Source organism: Barbus barbus (assembly GCF_936440315.1).
Source record: "Barbus barbus genome assembly, chromosome: 37".
Taxonomy (NCBI): domain Eukaryota; kingdom Metazoa; phylum Chordata; class Actinopteri; order Cypriniformes; family Cyprinidae; genus Barbus; species Barbus barbus.
In genome coordinates this window covers 2331399-2350000 of record NC_136715.1, presented here as the reverse complement: position 1 = coordinate 2350000, position 18602 = coordinate 2331399, and the positions used below count along the sequence as shown (strand labels likewise).

General features: G+C 35.1%; 1 protein-coding gene across 3 annotated transcripts in view; it reads right to left on the bottom strand.

Annotated features, from left to right (window-relative positions):
- Nucleotides 1-14736, bottom strand: part of LOC306856765 (spectrin beta chain, non-erythrocytic 1) — a 95316-nt gene extending 80580 nt beyond the window's left edge. For 2 of the 3 annotated variants that reach the window (XM_079396205.1, XM_079396204.1), the window contains exon 1: nt 14601-14736. The gene's annotated coding sequence lies outside the window, so the exon portion shown is untranslated. The remainder of the gene's footprint in view (nt 1-14600) is intronic. The other variant, XM_079396206.1, reaches the window with a different exon arrangement.
- Nucleotides 14737-18602: the final 3866 nt, after the last annotated feature.

Here is an 18602-nt window from a genome sequence, read left to right as displayed (position 1 = left end):
TACAGTAATTAATATAAATATAAAAAATAAATAAATATAATTAAAATAACTAAATGACAAGATAAAAATACAAATAAATTATTAAAATAAAAATACAATTAAAATACATATGTAATACATATATACATTAATTCGTTCATTAAAAGATAAAGAAATAAAAATAATAAGAAGAAAAAAGAAAAATATAAATAAATAAATAAATAAAATGAAAAATAATTATTTGGAAAATAGATGGATAATTTTCAAATTCATTTTAGCTCTATATTTTTACTGCATGTCACCTAGTGACTATGTACTGCTGTATATTGAAATAGGTATTGATTGGCAAGAGTTAGACCAGGACTATTTTCACTGGGCTCATATTGAGCAGCAGCGGGTGTTTGGGAGTGTCGGACACACAGGGACAGTGAGATCCACACGCTCCTCTGTCTTTTATCAGATCTCTGGAGACGCCATCAGCTCTGAATGTCACTCCAGCCGGAGAATGAGCTCCATTATGACATCACTTCCTGAGGCCCATCGACTCTGGACAGTGTCTGCAAAGAGCCGCTCTGCTGGACAGAATGTCAGGCCAGAATAGGAGCTCATTGTGACTTCAATCTTAACCAGAGACCAAAGGTTTCCCGTCAAACCTAAAATAGCTCTATGAATCTCACAAAACCCTTCGAGAACATGCTTAGGCCAAACTAAGCAAAGACTAAAAGTGAAAGAAAGAAATATTTTTCATTTATTTGAGCATTTTTGCATATATAAATGTGACCCTGGAGCACAAAAGCAGTCTTAAGTCGCTGGGGTATATTTATAGCAATAGCCAAAAATACACTGTATGGGTCAAAATTATAAATTTTTCTTTTATGCCAAAAATCATTAGGATATTAAGTAAAGATCATGTTCCATGAAGATATTTTGTAAATTATATATTTTTGATGACATTTAAAAATAGCATCCAAGAAATTAAATACATTCACATTTTGGCCTTATTTCTGAAATGTTATTTGAATTTAAACTTTACTATTTTATATATTATAAAATGTTTTATTTAAATTTTTTAAGGTCATTTTCATGCCACAATTAAAAGAAAGAAATTATATTTTGCATTAATTTATATATAATTACATATATTTATATTTTGCACATATATAAAAAGAAAATGATAAGAAATGAACACAAATAAACTTAAATATAACTATTTGTTTATTTGCATAATTTATTAATTGTATTGAAAAATTATATATTTGTGATGACATTTAAGAAATACAAATAGCATGCATTAAAGAAATAAATACATGCATTCATCTTCATTTAAATTTTTTTCATTTAGTTTATTAATTTATTAAGGTCATTTTCATGCCAAAATTAAAATAAATAAATTATATTTTGCATATATTTATACATATATTTATATTTTGCACATATAACAAATGCTTACATTTAAGTTTTTACATTATATTGCTTGCTTGCTTTGGATCAATACGAATACAAGGAATGAAATATAAGGAACTTCCTTCTTTCTCTTGATTATGGGGTTAAATCTGTTGAGTGGTTTGTGAGACTCTGTAAACAGACTGATGTAGAGTCCAGCTCTGAAATGCGCTGTGATCAGAGTCTCTTCAGGTCTGACCCTGTGAGTGTGGAAATATCCAGCTCCCTCTGAACCTTCAGATAAACAAGAGACCAGATACTGACACTGCAGACCTCCGTCATATCAAGCCTAAGGCTTTAGTAGCCTTTCAAATCAATATCTGAGCTCATCCATATGCTACTGTAACAACAACCCTGACAAAATCAGCTTTTAACAGATCGACATAACATTTTCTGTAACTACATGGGGAAAATACTGGTGTTTTAGACCACCTTGGTTTTTCTAATAAGAAACAAGTCAACAAAGCAAAGATTTCAATGACTTCTTAACAACTGCAACCTTCAGCACATCTCCAAAAGTTGATCTCCAGACCAGACTCGTAAAGACAAAGCATATGCTTTTAAAAGCAGACGGCTGAATCCCGGCACACTCCCATTAACTTGGCTTCTCCAAACTCACACATGCATTTCCAATCTGACTTTCACTGAGGGCAGCTGAGCACGATCTCCACCTTCACTGGAACCAACCATTAACAGCAAACGTCTAAACAATTACAGTCAGAGTGTCAGAGTGAAGTGCCAGATGTTTATATGAAATACCAAAGTGCTTCCACTCGCTCTGACGCCTCAAAGCGCTTCGTTAAACATAAAGACATAGATCTCTGAGTTATATTCATATGCTGGTGATACAGCAATATTTCAGCTTTTTAACCATAGCTCCATATCAATCTGACACGAACCATCGTTTCAACGCAACAGCTGTGTTCCCAATTTATATATCTGAACTCTAATGACATGGTTCTGGAATTAAAAGAGCACTAAAATAATAGCATGTTTACTCTGTTGATTAATCTTACATAACCTGCAATATAATATTCTACATGTGCATCTGCAGTCTCTGTGTTGAAGTCCCGTCTCACCACACCCTGGGCTCTGGCAGGCAGACAGCGGGAATTGAACACATCCTGTTTGGACGCGTGCTGTGTGTGGAGCTCTGGATGTCATTATACTCGCACACAGCATTTACACACACTTTCCTCTAAACCTGTGTTTTTCACACACAGTCTTCAGCTGAAGGGAGTCTGGTTCAGTGCTGGGCAGTGATGGACATCTGAATGTACTGTACAGTAGCCTACATGAAATACAGAAAAATGCTAAATCAAAGCCAACTAATAACTTATTTTTATATTATTAAAAAAACTGATTATATATACACTAACAATAAAATAAAATATCTAAATTAATCATTAAGTAAAAATAAAAAAATTCTAATTTATACAATTTTAGATTATAATGTATAAAAATATTTTAAATATACATATTTTTTCAACTCATTACATCACTAAATTTGCAAAAGTAGTATATTGTTTTTATATTGTTAAGAATTATAAAAATATATATTAACAAATTATAATAGAAATATATATTTTATATTTTAGATGAATTATAAAATACTTTTAAAATACAAATTTTAAAAGATTATTACATTACTAACTAAACTATTATATTTATATACAAATTTTATATCAGAAATAATAATCGTAAAGAATTTATTTATAGATTTTTTTTATTTTTCAAAAAACTATACTTTTTTTTTTCATTTGCACTTCTGATCTTATTTTATTTGTTTATATTACCCTTTTACCCCATTGTTGCTTTCTATTGTTTTCTATTAGTTTGTCATTGTATGCATGCAGCACACCTGCAAATGCTTTCTTAAAATGAATGCATACTGCATCATGCCAATCAAACACTTAACGGTAAAATGAGAAACAGTGATAGAGAGCTTCTGCAGTGAAGAATGATGATGATGATGATGATGATGCTGCAGTATTTTCAGGTAAGGAGGAACTATCTGACGACACAATGACTCTGAGATTACATTAAGATTTTAATCATATTGATTTGTTTCTCGCATTTCTAGAACAACGTGACCCGGCCATCTGATCCGGCTTCAGAATCGATAGCGAACGTGCTGGAAACCCTCCCAAATCACAGCCGTGACTCAAGAGATTCACTTCAACTAAAACAGCAAATACAGGACAGTTCACAAAATCACTTCACAAATCTGAGCACAGTTTGAGATATTGTTGAGATTTCTTCAGAAACTCTAGACAAGACACAGTCCAACAATGTGCACTGGAAAAAATATTTAGGTATACATTTGTGATTTATATATTTGGATTAAATATAAAATTCCTGTCCAGTACTTTTTTGAAAATGTATAATATTTATAGATTAAATTTTTTTTTTTAAATATATATCTTTTTTTATTATTATATCGCTAACTAAACTAATGTTTTATTTTTTTGTAAATTATAAAAAAATAAAATTATAATCATAAAATTAAATATCAAGCATTATACATTATGTACAATTAATATAATTTCATATTAAAATATTACATTTGTAAATGCATTTTGCAAATATGATTTAAACAAAATCAAATGGATGCAAATAGTTGATTTTTTTTGGTGCATAATTGTATGACTGTCACAAGTTTAATAGTTTATGTTAAAACTGTAAAACCCAAATGCATGGAAATTTTACATGCAATTCATACATAAATCTTTCATTTAGGCCAAAATATTTAGCAACAACTGTAACTCACTATCCTGCTGATTCTTTTTAAAAATCAGTGCAATTAGTAATGGAAATGTACAGGACACTTTAATCAACAGCATTCAGAGACACACACGCATTAGCACTTCCTGTTTCAGTCATGCACAGGGACTATGGGAAAAGCATGAGATCAATGGAGCACGGCCAGCGAGCGTCCAGTGTTTCAGATGACCTCATGTTTTCCAGCCCCTCGACTCAGACAGATGTGAAGATACAGTACAGCACATCTCAAGAGTTTTAGCAAGCTGCCAGGGTGTTTTGGTTGCTAGGTCATCGTTAGGTGTCTCAACATGATTTGAGGAATCATTCACGTCATTCATGCTGGAACCTGTAACTCATTTACGGTCGAACATATTCTGCTACGATACTCAGCTGTGAAAACACAACTGAAACACCGAGCCGCAGAGAGGATGCATTAATGAGAAAAGCAGCGGGGAAAGCAAGAGAGAGAGAGAGAATCTGTATTACACATTAGCATCGTGACCTTGAAAGCCTCTGTCTAATGCTCTGCGCTGTCGGCTCCTTCACGTCTCATTTTGAAGGATGAAAACCTCCAAATGGAAGCAGTTAGAAAAGTGCATAATTGCTTTGCATTCTACAGCGACTTCATTCAGGTTAACAAGAACAACTAATAGCTGTGTTTCTGTTAACATGCATGCGTTCACAAGATGAGCTTCAGAATGCAACAAATAAACGCCTAAACATGTAAAAGATGCAAACATTACAACCATCCAGTTTCTGATATTAATGCATTTATCATGCTATGATGTTTCTGTATATCTGGGCTGGAATTACAATCTTTTAGATGAATTTCCTTGCAGGAATTTGTTGAATAAATAAATATATTCTTTATTCTCTTATACTTATTTCTTCTATATGGAACTTAGAGATTAAATTATTCTCAGTCTTTTATTTATGCTGCAAAAAAAAAAAACAAATCACTACAAATTAATTTCTTGTAAATCTGTGCCAAAAAATCCAAATGATCTGAGCTGCATTTCAATTTCACTTTTGTCACTCTTTAGTTTTACTGTAGGTCTATAAAAAATAAATAAATAATAAAAAATGAAATATAGCAAAACATAAGTCAAATGTATATTTACATATAGAACTATACATATAAAATCTTAAATGTTCAAAATATTTAAATAAAATAAGCTTTGAGAATATTTCCAGATCAAGAATGAATAAATAATTAATATCTGAATTATTTCTTAAATATTATCACTTTTACTGTGTCAACAAAAAATAACAAAACAAGTAAAATATTTGAAAATAAATATACATTAGAACTATAAATATAAAATGATATTTAAAAAATAAAATGAATGTTATATAACTATATATGTCTAAAATGTTCTTTTAAAAAATAAAATATATTAATGTAATAAAACGGAGCGTTTGCTTTTGTCCTGATGTTTCTGCACATCTGTGCTGGAATCACAGCGATGAGATCAGGATCACGCGTCGGGTTCAGCAGCAGAGAGCAATGTGTGCTGGGATTGAGCCAGAACTGAGAGAAACCCGGAGAGGAGGAGGAGAGAGGAATCACAGCTGCGATCGGTCTGCGTTTTATCACCAGTTTTTGTGTGATATCAAACCTCTGAGGAACACAGATGGACTTCGCAAAGCGACAAAAACTCCTTATTAGGGGTGGGAGGATCGATCCTAATATCGATAGTACCGATACCAACGCTGGTATCAATACTAGCCTGATTAGATTAATTTTCTCTCCTCTACACTTAAAATATTGCTTAATACATTCAACAAAGAACAGACACGTCTGTGTGTTTATATTCTTTTCACATCTCATTTGCAAATATTACTGCTCTTCCCCTGCTTTAGGGTTTTGTTATGCCATTACGTGACTCAGCGGCTCCAAGCGCAGGTGGATTTTATTGGCTACAGTGAGAGATGGAACGGTAGAAATTCACTACTGAGGCAACAGCACCAAACTTATTCACCTTTTTCAATGTGGAAGTAAGCTTTTTTTCATGGACTGAATGTGTGAGACTTCCACTTCATTAGGCACGGTAGGGAAATCATGAGAAAAATAGTGCAATAAACAGTAAAATTGTTTGTGCTATCCACCGTGTGTGTTTATAATTAAGACAATACATTAAAATAATATGGTAAGAAACACCGTTTTGCAATACCAAGCAAGCAGCAAAACGAGCTGTTTTGGACAGTTTAAAAGAGACTGGAAGCCAGACCCATTAAATTTACCAAATTTGGCCTTTTTATACAGTATTACTGTCTTTGACCATTAAGCCACGTTAAGTTTTTTTTTCTTTATAAAGGTTTTCCCTCAGAGAACATGCATGCACTTTACTGCCTGCATATAGTTTGCATCATTAGTCTACTGAGTTGGCCTTTCAATATTACTTTCTTAATGCATTAGGCCAAGTTAAGTTTTTTTTTCTTCTTTATAATTATTTTCTATGGGAGGAAAATGCTTAACACAAAACTTTACGCATTGCTTTCAAATTCTGGGCTCCTCTGCTTGCAAACTCCTTTCAGAAAGGCAAATAATATTCACATAACTTTAAGGTGAATGTAATATTTTAGTCATATCAACATAAGTTATTGTTAATTTTCAAAGTGTAACTGGTCATTTAAATGTATGTTATTAAAAAGGAAAAAGTATCGGTATCGGTATCGGTATAAGCGATACTGGCCCTGTATTTACTTGGTATCGGATTGGTACCAAAATGTGCAGTATCGCACACCCCTACTCCTTATCACGACACTGAAGGGATTCATTAACCATTATCGATAGGGCTGGGCAATATTTATGTCAATAATGATAAACTCTGGACTCGGTGTGGATTAAATCTAAACAGCCGATCAATGTTGCCAACTGGTTTCATTTAAAAGTAGCTAAAACTGGTAGGTAAATGTCACTAGATGACATCATAATGCCAAATTCACTGATCTATATTCATAAAGATGAAATGAGAACTTAGATAAGGTTTGTCCAAGAAGTTGCTATATTTGTCCCTAAACTTTTGAAAAAAAGTCTCAAAAGGGGTGAGGAAGTCGCTAAATCTAGCTAAACTGCAGGACACAGGCCCTCCAGGACCGAAAACACTCTTTACACTCTTAAAAATAAAGGTTTTTTATTGACGGTTCCATGAAGAACCTTTAACATCCATGGAAACACCAGCATAATGCATCCAACATGACGTATTTTAGAATCAAGTAAACTTATCAAGCTTTTCAGAAGCTAAACTGCATTAATAATTGCATTTGGCACTTTGGAAAAGAGCTGAAAGTGCATTTAAAAGCATCAAGGACAACTCAAGATAGCATAAAAACATATGCGAGTTCCTGGCATATAAACACTCCAATCGGTATCTATCGACCAGCCTATTTCACAAACCTGACCGACAGCTCTATGCCATATGGATTACAACACAGCCTTGGCTAAATCAGGGACATGCTGTACTGGAGTCTCACCCTCTTCTCTCCAGCCGCGCTTTATCCCTCAGGAGCTCCAGGCTCAGGATCGGGATTTGATTAAGGTGCAGGTCGGGTCGTGACCCGCAACGGCACAGCTGTTCAACCTTGAGCTTGAACGTGAGGCCAGATGGGAGAACAGATCTTGCAAAAACAGCGGATGGATCTATAACTGTGCAGCTGGAAACTGCCAGACAAATCAGCGAAAGCTTCGGCCAGAGAATCTACAGGAAACATAGTGTTTCATAGTGGGCTTGATGATTAGCGTTTGCAAAAATCATTCATTAAGGTTCCAACTCTGGTTGACAAATGAATTTGTCCATTTCTTCTTGTTTTTGATTCCTGAATTATTCAAATTCAGACCAATTGACTCTGAACAGTTCAACAGTTTCATCAAATCAAAATAATGATTCTTGGCCAAAGTAAATATAACTGTTTCACAAATAGACAATTTTTTATGTTGTGTGATTCGATTTGTATGAAAAGATGATTTTTAGAGAAAAACTAAGCATTAAGGTTCATCACTAAACTTCTGAATGCCCATTTCTTATTGTTTTTAATTTGTGAATTATTCAAATTCAGACCAGCTGACTCATGAATCAATTGACTCTTGAACTGATTCATCGGTGTTGTTGAATCAAAAAAATGATTCATGCACAAATTAGACAACACTCTTTCAAGTTTTACCAATCCAATCTCATGAGAAAACTATTTTACGAGTTGCTAATTTTGTATGTATTTGTATGATTCGATTCAATGATGATTTTTAGAGAAAAATTAAGAGTGTATAAATTTGCCACCAATTCACCAAAATGTAAAATACTTAAGAATTGCCATGAGAGGGTGCTGGTTTTACTTCATCCATTATCAATATTTAGACAATAAACAGAGTTGTGCATAATTTAAAAAATAAATAATCATTATATAAATTTTTAGTACTCTGCAACAATTAATCGCATCCAAAATAAACGTTTTTGTGTACATAATATGTGTGTGTACTGTGTATATTTATTAAATACACAGTACACACACATATATTATGTACACAAAAACATTTATTTTGGATGCAATTAATCGCGATTAATCGTTGCCCAGCACTACCTGTAATTTAAACATTTAATTTTCAAGTTAAGACTGATTAATGCAAACACCCATAGGAAAAAAATATAGATGGAATTTAATAATAATTAACTTTTTCTCTTTCTCTGAGCAAAAGTTTCAATTTCAAAATTTTCTTGTTAAATTTTCCCAAAATGCAAATGATTAATTGTATATACTTTAACTTTGCCAGCAAAAAACATAAAATATAAATGTACTATAACATGGTAAATATAAAATTTAATTAAATTAAAACATAATTCTAAATGAAAAAATAATTTTTCCACTGGGAAGAAGTACTATCAAGAGGCTTCTTCTAATGGCTTCTAAAAGCTTTGAGATGGAGATGCTTCACACTTCTCTAATCATCTCATGACCCTGCGACACATCAGCGACACACTTCAGACGCAGAGAGTGAAGGGATCAAATGACTGGGAGAGGAGAGGAGGAGCAAAAAGCAGGAGAAAAGAGGAGACGTCCAGCAATGCAGACCTCACCCAGTCCCTCAGGACTTTCCTCATTTCCTCTAATTCAATCTCTGTTTGCTCCAAGCACATCAGCCATCGCCCGAGATCCACACCAACACATACGCTCATACAGGAAATAGTTCCTCAGCCAATGGCTTTTATTTGCTCCATTGATTTGTTAGAGCCGTGGACATCTGGTTCAAGCGAAATCTGAACATTAAACAGAATATTACGGAAATGATCCTAAATAAAGATGTGATCTAAGCCTGTACAGAATGTTCTGACACACGCCTTTGTTAAACTCTGCAGGGCGTGTGTTCAAAACTACAAAACACTTCTGAAAATGATGTTCGATCTGCAATAATGCAACATTCAGCCCGGACTCTGAGACACAACTGGACGTTGCAATTAGTTTTGCTTCCTTTGAGGTCGCAAAGGGGCTCAAAGCAGTTAGTATCAAAGCAACCGGGCAGACAAATGGCTTTCGGTTCCTCTGCCTCCATTGGGTTAGACGCTCTCAGATCCAAAAATAAGAGCGTAAATTAAATTCCAGGCAGCCCGAGGAGCGGCAGCTGTAGAAACACAGAGAAGACGTGAGCCGTTCTCGTTCAGAATGAAATGAAAATTCAACATTTTCGTCATCTATTTTCTAAATGCATGTTGTAGATACTTCGGCCTCATAATGTTCAATCAAACTGGATTTTCGGGTGAAATGAGAGACTTTAAAACTCCATCCCTTTAACCTCACGTTTAGACCCGCCTTCATTTTTGAGTGCCACGCCCACATCTCAACATCCAATCAGCAACTAATGTTTCGATAATCTGTTAAACAGAAAAGAAAAGATCTGTTGCTATTAAAATTTCAACGATGTTAAAAAAGCCAAAACATGCCCTGCACTTCAGAGAAAGTTACTATATATAGACATTATTTATTAAAATGAATCAACATGGTGAATGCCACAATCATGCTTATTAATAAAATAAGTGCTTTATTAATAATAAGTTCTTTATTAATAAAAAAATATATAATTCGATTTTTCCTTGTGTTCAAATCATGCATTGATTGTTTCCAATTTTTTTTTCTGTTTTACTTTTGCATTTAAAATTTTAACTTTTCAATTTCAAATGGTGTGTTACAATTTTTACATAGCATTGAAAACATAGCATTGTCTGATTCATGTTCAAACTGGTTTAAAAACTAGATTTACTGGTTGTTTTAAATCATCGTTTAAATGTATTTAAATATGTTCCTTATGAAAAATGTACAATATATTATTTTGCTGATACAAAATGAACAGGGAACTCTGCAATGATTTAAAAAAAATGTTTTAATAAAAATATATAATTAATTTTTTCCATATGTTCGATTTGTAAAAAAACATAGAAATCATGCTTTGATTATTTCTAATTAAGTTTATTTTTCTGTTTTACTTTTTGCATTGAACATTTTTATTTTATTTTGCAAAAAAAAAATAGAGCAAATACAAAATCTAAAATCTATATCAAATAGTCTGAAAAAGGCTGAATTTGTTTTCTAAAAAAATATAGTCATTTAAAATATTATTAAATATTTTTTTTTTTCAAGCTTTATCACCCAGTCCTAACACAATCAGTACTCTCTTTCTAGGGGCCACCCATAGGGACCATGTGTCCCTCACCTGTTGTCCACCGTCATGACAGCTGGTCCCCAATCGCTTACAGCCTCCAAACCTCGATCGCTCCTCCCCTATTTAACACACAGATCGTCCCTGATGGTAAAACATCGAACCCCCTCCACCTGTCCTACTGTAACATGGTCTGTGCTGTGAAATGAACTCACTCTCGCCGTACAACAGGTATCCCTTTATAAAAAAAAAAGCCACGGGATATTGTGTCGCTGCACGCTTCGCTGCTCTTGAGTGGAAGCTCCATTTTGTTGGGAAGTGTCGGAGGGAAACTGTGATGTTGTTATTGGACTGGCGCACTGAAAGCCATTCACATGATGGAAATATCGACAGGAGAGTCTGTGAATTCTACTGCTTATTTTGGCTGCGCTGAAGAGAATCAAGCGATTCACTGAAGTGCAGGAAAGAGCTTGGGTTTTGATTAATGCAAGAATCGCACTGATGCTTAACAATCAATCAAACTTCAATGCACTAACTAAAATAAGCTGGAGCCAATTTAAACCAGTTTCATGGCATACAAATCAAGGTTTCATTACTCAAATAGGCCAGAAGAATTAACATTCATGCATACGTTAAAAGAATAATTCAGCCAGAAATGAAAATTAGATGAAAATGCATTCACCCTCAGGTCATCCGAGATGTAGATTATTTCTTACAAACAAACAGCTTTTGGCTTCTCAAGATGTTAACTGATGGACTGGAGTGGTGTGGATTACTTGTGGATTATTGTGATGTTTTTATCAGCTGTTTGGACTCTAATTTTGACGGCACCCATTCACTGCAGAGCATCCATTGATGAGCAAGTGATGCAATGCACCATTTCTCCAAACCTGATGAAGAAACATGGCCTGAGGGTGAGAATATATTCAGTGAATGTTCCTTTTTGAGTTAACTATTCCTTTGACATGCATTCTTGCACTGTTCTGGCAGTAAAAAAAAACCCTCCAGAAATCAAGTAGGTAACTATAAACATGTCAACAGTTCTATTTTAACTATTTATTTTCAACTAATAGCTGTTGCTGTGCCATGCTGAGAGAAAACTAGCCAAGAAAACTGATTGCAGAGGAAGACGCCTACAATGCTTCTTGCGGCGATGCATATTTGCGTTGCATTATGAATTGCGGTCTAACACATTTCAGAAAAGCAATGCATGAAATTAAGATCCAAAGCACCTGCATTTCTGTAGAGTTTGTTTAAGGCCATATATACACTATAGTTGTAAAGCAAGCTTAAGACGTCTTCTTGAGCAAATAGGTCTGTGCATAAAGCTGATGCACCAAGAGGAAAAAAAAAACGAATGCAGAGTGCATTTTCTGTGCCAAGCTCTTAAATGCCACTACACTCGGAAAACCTGCCAAGAGCCCAACCAGAACCAAAGCTTTTCCTAATAAAACTGACTCAATCATATGCCAAATCTTGATTAAAACTATAAAAGGGAAGGGGTAAATATTAATTAGAGAAGAAATGAAAAACAAATTTGTCTTCCAAAGAACAAAAAGCAACATGGTGCTGACTGAAGCATCAAATGAAAGGCTATTTCACACCAATGTGAAGAATGCTTCATGAGTTCTCAGACTGCAGTGAGAAATAGTTTCACACCAGATCTCATTCACACCAATGATTCTATGCATCCAAAGACAAAAGGTTATTTAAAGAAACAGCATGCATGAGGAAGCCTTTCTAATAATGCATATGCCTACACTCTTAAAAATAATGGTTCTTTATTGGCATTGATGGTTCCATGAATAATCTTTAACATCCCTGGAACCATAAAAGGTTCTTTATGGTGGAAAAAGGTTTTACTGGAAGGGAACCAGAATGGTTTTTTTCAATGACATTACTTTGTAACGCCCCATGAAACCTTTATTTTTAATAGTGCATATGCATAAAAACTGCTCAGAAAGTCCTCAAGATTTGATATATCCAGATGCAAATGTCACCCCGAGACTAAATGTGGCCATAATATATAGTAGGTGTGGCTCTGGTGTAAAAACAAATGTAATATGTGAGCAGCGTCACTCCAGGGTGTCCAACAAAACTATCTGGAGCTGCTTTAAATTCCAGCGAATTTGCAAGTTTCAGGTCTTCTTTAGCACCTCTAAATCCCCTCATGCCTCCCACCATTAAGCCAATGAAATATCCTGCTGTCAGAACACACAATGCACTCCTTGCCATCTCTGGTGAATGTTGCTGGGAGAGACAGAATCACTACGGGGACTGCGTGACACTCGGCAGGGCATTCAGGTTGTGTTTGCAATAGCAAATCTTACTACTTCATATTATACTAAAAATAATTTTTTTTCCCCTGAATTTCTATATCTTGCTTCCTTTTCCAGTTGTCAAATAAAACTGCTGAAAAAATGTTGGCTCTTTGACACATTGCATCAGCTAAATGCATAAGTGCAAACAGCATGTGAAAGTCAGAACTCATCAAAATAGAGCCGCAATTGAATGCACCATTCCTAACTATCCATTTTCTGTGCCCTTTAACGTTTTCTTGACTCAACCTTTATGCTAAGAAGAGATTGAAATTGGATTACAGTGTAAAATAGTCATTTTAATATTTGCAATGACAACTGGATGACACTTGTTGAGTCATGCAATGCAATGAGGTCATGCAACAACGCATTTAAACATTTAGGCTGTCGTCGTGCATACTATTAAAGCACAGTATTGCATTCCAATGTTATGCGTCATGCGCGTGGCTTTATGACATCACAAACACTCGCGGTGAATTACATGCGTGCTATCATGACATCATGTCCGACTGTTTTGATGCACTAGTCTCATGGTTTGCATTAAGCGCTAATGTGGCGAGTGCGTAAACGCGCAAATGTGCGTTTATTTAGAGCGATGTTTGCGCACTTGCCCAGAATAAGCACGCAAGGCCGCATTAGTGCTGCAGCATGACAAACAAACACTCTCTGTGTCCTTATTAAACAACCTCTCTCAAGCGATTACCACAATTTAAATCCACAACTGCTGGAAATGTTACGAATAGCCTCCTATTAATTCGCAAACGGACGCGACGCGACGCCTGAAGTGTGAAAACACAAACCCGATTGAAGGATGTTAGTAACCCGCAGCGGTTCTGTCGCGCAACAGTAACGTGTGAAATGATGATTTCTCTTTGGAGTACCGCAGTGAGATGATGGGCACCGGATCAACATCCATTTCAGGTCACTGAGAGTAACGCGCCAGATTTACACATTTATACCATTAGATGATGAGTTACCGCATCACAAACTGCTAAATCACGTCCATACAGTGAGATTACTGATTACAGTAACCTCTGGTTATGCAAATGCATGTCTGCGCTTTGAATAAGGCAAAACTCCAGCCTCAGGATCTGACCACGCCTGTTTGCATCCATATTCTACTGTACCGTTATCCCACAGCTCACGGCTATGATCCCCACTATCATATAACCACATCGAACCTCAATCTTTGTTTGTATATAACATACACTGTATTAACTACTAATGATTATTTGAATGCATCACGGCCTCTAAATCTGGATCAGCGTTTACATACACCTGGATTTATATCATTGACGCAAACTCCTCTGATTTGGACTCCATCACCACCCACGTATTTATGAGAAAATCACTGTTATTATTGCGGCAAACGGGTCTAAGCGAGCGCATTTCAGCCTGTATGTTCTTAATAAAACAACTGAGGGTAAAATAAAAGGTTTGTTTGTACTTACCGATAAAAGAATACGTGATAAACTTCACCGCCTTTGGAGTCCGCAGCGCGCAATGAGCGAGAGAGAGGCTGGACACACTGCGCTGGGAGTGACCGATGCGCACTGCCTCCCTCTCCGTCAGCTGCTGCACTGGGACGCGGGGCGGGGAATCTGCTCGCCCTACTACAGCGAGATAGCGAAGCCTTCGTCATAGTAGCGAGGAGAAGATTGATTCGTTTAGTGAATCAATTCGCTCGTTTGCGTGAACCGACTCACTAGTTCGTTTCTTGCGTTCAGAGGCGTATGAAAGACGGGATTGCAGTGATTCTTTTGGTTTGGAAAAATTGCCTATTTTACCATAGCAGAGTGGAGCGGTTTGATTCGTTTTAGCGAATCAATTGTTTTGAACCGACTCACTGATTCGTACGAACGAATGAAGTCTAGCGTGATCGCGGCGTTTCTTTTTGTTTTGAAATTGCAGCTTTCGCGTGAAGTTTGATTCGTTTTAGCGAAACGATTCACTCGTTTGTATGAACCGACTCATTATTCATTTATTGCGTTCAGATGCGTACCCTTATTGACTTTTCTTTTTGTTTGAAATTGCGGCCTTCATCAAAGTGGCGTGGATTCATTTGATTCGTTTTAGTGAATCGGTTCGATTATGTGAGTTAACTCAGCGATGATTGCGATGCTTCTTTTTATTTTGAATTTACGGCCTTCGTACCTTTTCATGAATACCCTATAGTGATGGCGTTTTTTTTTTTGGTACTGTCAAATATAGTTTGTCTAAACTGCATGTTGTTTAATTCTGTTTTCTGTTAATTTAATAAATAATAGCTATGTTCTGTTATTCCTTGGGTAATAGTTGTCAAATGGCGTTATTGATGTTTACGTCCAATGAAGTCCGAAATATGTTCAAAAACTAAATATACTGATTCGTTTGAATTCTCGCTCATACTGTAGGCCTACCCTTGATGTCATTGTTTATCACGATATTTTATGCCAGATAAAATACCTACCAAGATTGTGCCAAACGTTGTTTATCTTTCTTATTGTATGCCCCCAGATTTGTTTTAAGCTTTGCGAATCAGTCCAGATGAATCGACTCAAAAGAACCACTGACTCTCTATGGGCTGTTCTAAACTCAGTGGATATACAGCGTTTAGGCCAGACATCTGTGAAGCTTATGAGTTCGTGCTTTGATGTAATATTGAAATATGATGCACTTTAAAATCAAAACCTGTTTCTCCAGCCTTAAATTATTTTGGGGCAGATCCTGGCCAATTTTAAATACAATGCTATGCTAAAAACATCCAAGCAGCTGTATACACAGGCTGTCAAATGAAGTATAAACTATGAGTATAAACTATTGATGCTTGCTGTTGTTTTTATTATTTTGGATCTTCCTGAAACAAATAATAAATCGTGTAACTAAGTGAAGTAAAGCATAAACTGTACTGTCCATAAAGTGATCAGTCCAAGTATGCAGAGTATTTTTTCTCCAATCAGATGAAGAACATGCAATGTTATACACATGGCTTCAGCCACATTCATAATTCAAAGAGAAGGCCTTTCATACGTAAAGAACTGGAATGGACTTCCTCTTGGGTGGGTCTGGAAATCATCTGTCCAAAGACAACAAGCTCATCCACAGCAACTGTTTTCATTTCTTGTTTTACGTTCATGTCGTCCTGGTTATGGATTGCATGCTTTAATGTATCAATAAATAGTTGAGATTTCATTGATTCATACTACTTTAATTATTTAAATGATTTTTTTTTTTATTCAACAGAACATTTAGCTGCAGTATCAACAACTGGAGATACAAACGACATGATCCAACCCTAAAGGAACGGCAGCTGTGAGACGGGACACATGGGACACTACAGAATGTGTTTGTACCAAAACAGAGACAGTTGGTCTGGATACACAGCTCAGTTAATGGCTGTCCGGGTCATATTTCACCGCACAAAAGTTATATTTTTGCCATAAAAAAATGAAGACTGTTTGTAGAACCATCAAGATTGTTTGCATTGTGACATTACTTTCATGACAGACTTTTGTTTTGCTTTTTTAATTCCTTTGATTCTGTAATGCAATGCAACTACCATTAAGCACATGCATATATAAATAGTGTGTATTATTATAAATAATATATCAATTAAATATAAATTTTAGATGAAAAAGTTAACCTTAATTTAAACCTAAACTTAACTTAAAGAAATTAAACTAAAATGAGAAATGCTGTCTTGGCAAATATCTAAAATAAAATAAGCTTAAATTGAAGTACTAAAATGACTAAAACTAAAACTGAAATAAAATAAAGCTAAATATAAATATACATAATCACAACAAAATGACTAAAATGAAATAAAGATAATATAAAAAACTAATAAAATGAGAAAATCGCAACAAAATAAAAACTCTAAAACTAAAATAAAGCTAAATATAATAAACAAAATAAATAAAATAAAATGACAAAATCACAATATAACTACTAAAAAAGCTCATTTAAAATATTAATAATAATAAGTTTTTAATAAAATGAGAAAATTGCAACAAAATTATTAAAACTGAAATAAAGTAAACCAAAGCTAAATAGAAATATTAAATAAATTATAACAAAACGACAAAATCACAACAAAATTACTATAACAAAAATTAGCTAAAATTTAAAAGGAGACTGAACATATAAAATAAAAGCTAATTCAAAATATGAATACATACTAATAGTTATTAGTTTGTAATAAATAACACTAAATAACTCTGAAAAGTGCAAATATGAAACTTTCTGATCATACAGTAACATACATGTTAAGCTCAACTGATTATGACAGACAATAATTTTGACTCATCCCTCAGTTTGTGTATTCTATTTATAATATATCAATAATATCTACTATTACAAATGATATATATCAATTAATTTTTCCATTACTGTAATGAGAATTTGGGGTAGGCTATACATGTTTCATGAAAATAATCTTTTTTCATTATACAAATTTTGTTCTTTTGATTTTGAGGTGAAATATGATCTGGACATGTTCTTATGAGTTCAGTTTGCTGTCCCAGCCGAACGAAAGGGATTCCCCTCCGTCTCTGGGGTCTCTCTGCTGGGACGGGCCTCGTTTCGCTCTCACATCTGTTGAGCTGAATGCGAGGCCAGCTGAGAGCAGTTCAACAGGTCTGCCGTCCCTGCCGAGGGCAAACGCCACCCCTCTGTGCTCTGGAATGTGTCGGGCCCCGTCGCCTCCCGTCTCTCCACACGATGCGATGCTGAGAGAGAGAAAGAGAGAGAGAGCAGGGGAAAAGATTTAAAGCAATAGTGCACCAAACAGAACTGCAGTACCACATTCACTAGGGTTTGGACTGGCAATGAGATCAGAACTCCTGCTTTAAAGGAATAGTTCAGCCAAACATTAAAATGTGCTCACCCTCAGGCCATTCAAGATGTAGATTAGTTTGTTTCTTCATCAGATTTGGAGAAATGTAGCATTGCATCACTTGCTCATCAATGGATGCTCTGCAGTGAATGGGTGCCGTCAGAATGAGAGTCCAAACAGCTGATAAAAACATCACAATAATCCAGTCCATCAGTTAATATATTGTGAAACCAAATCAAACAAATGCATCATTAAGACCTTTTTTAAATAAAATAATCCATAATAACACTTCCTCCAGTGAAAAAAGTCCATCTCCTGTTGTCTCTCACATCGAAATCCAGCCACATACATGTTTCTTTATTTGTTTACAGCTGTTTTGGCTTGTAAATGGTGCTTGATTTGGGCAGATTTCTCTCCTGATTCCAACCAGGCCACTTCTTTCACTGGAGGAAGCGTTATTTTGGAATATAGACTTTGCAGTTAAAAGCATCTTAATGAAGGATTTGTTTCTAACACACACACAGCTTTTTGCTTCTCAAGACAATAACTGATGGACTGGAGTGGTGTGGATTATTGTGATGTTTCTATCAGCTGTTTGGACTCTCATTCTGACGGCACCCATTCACTGCAGAGCATCCAT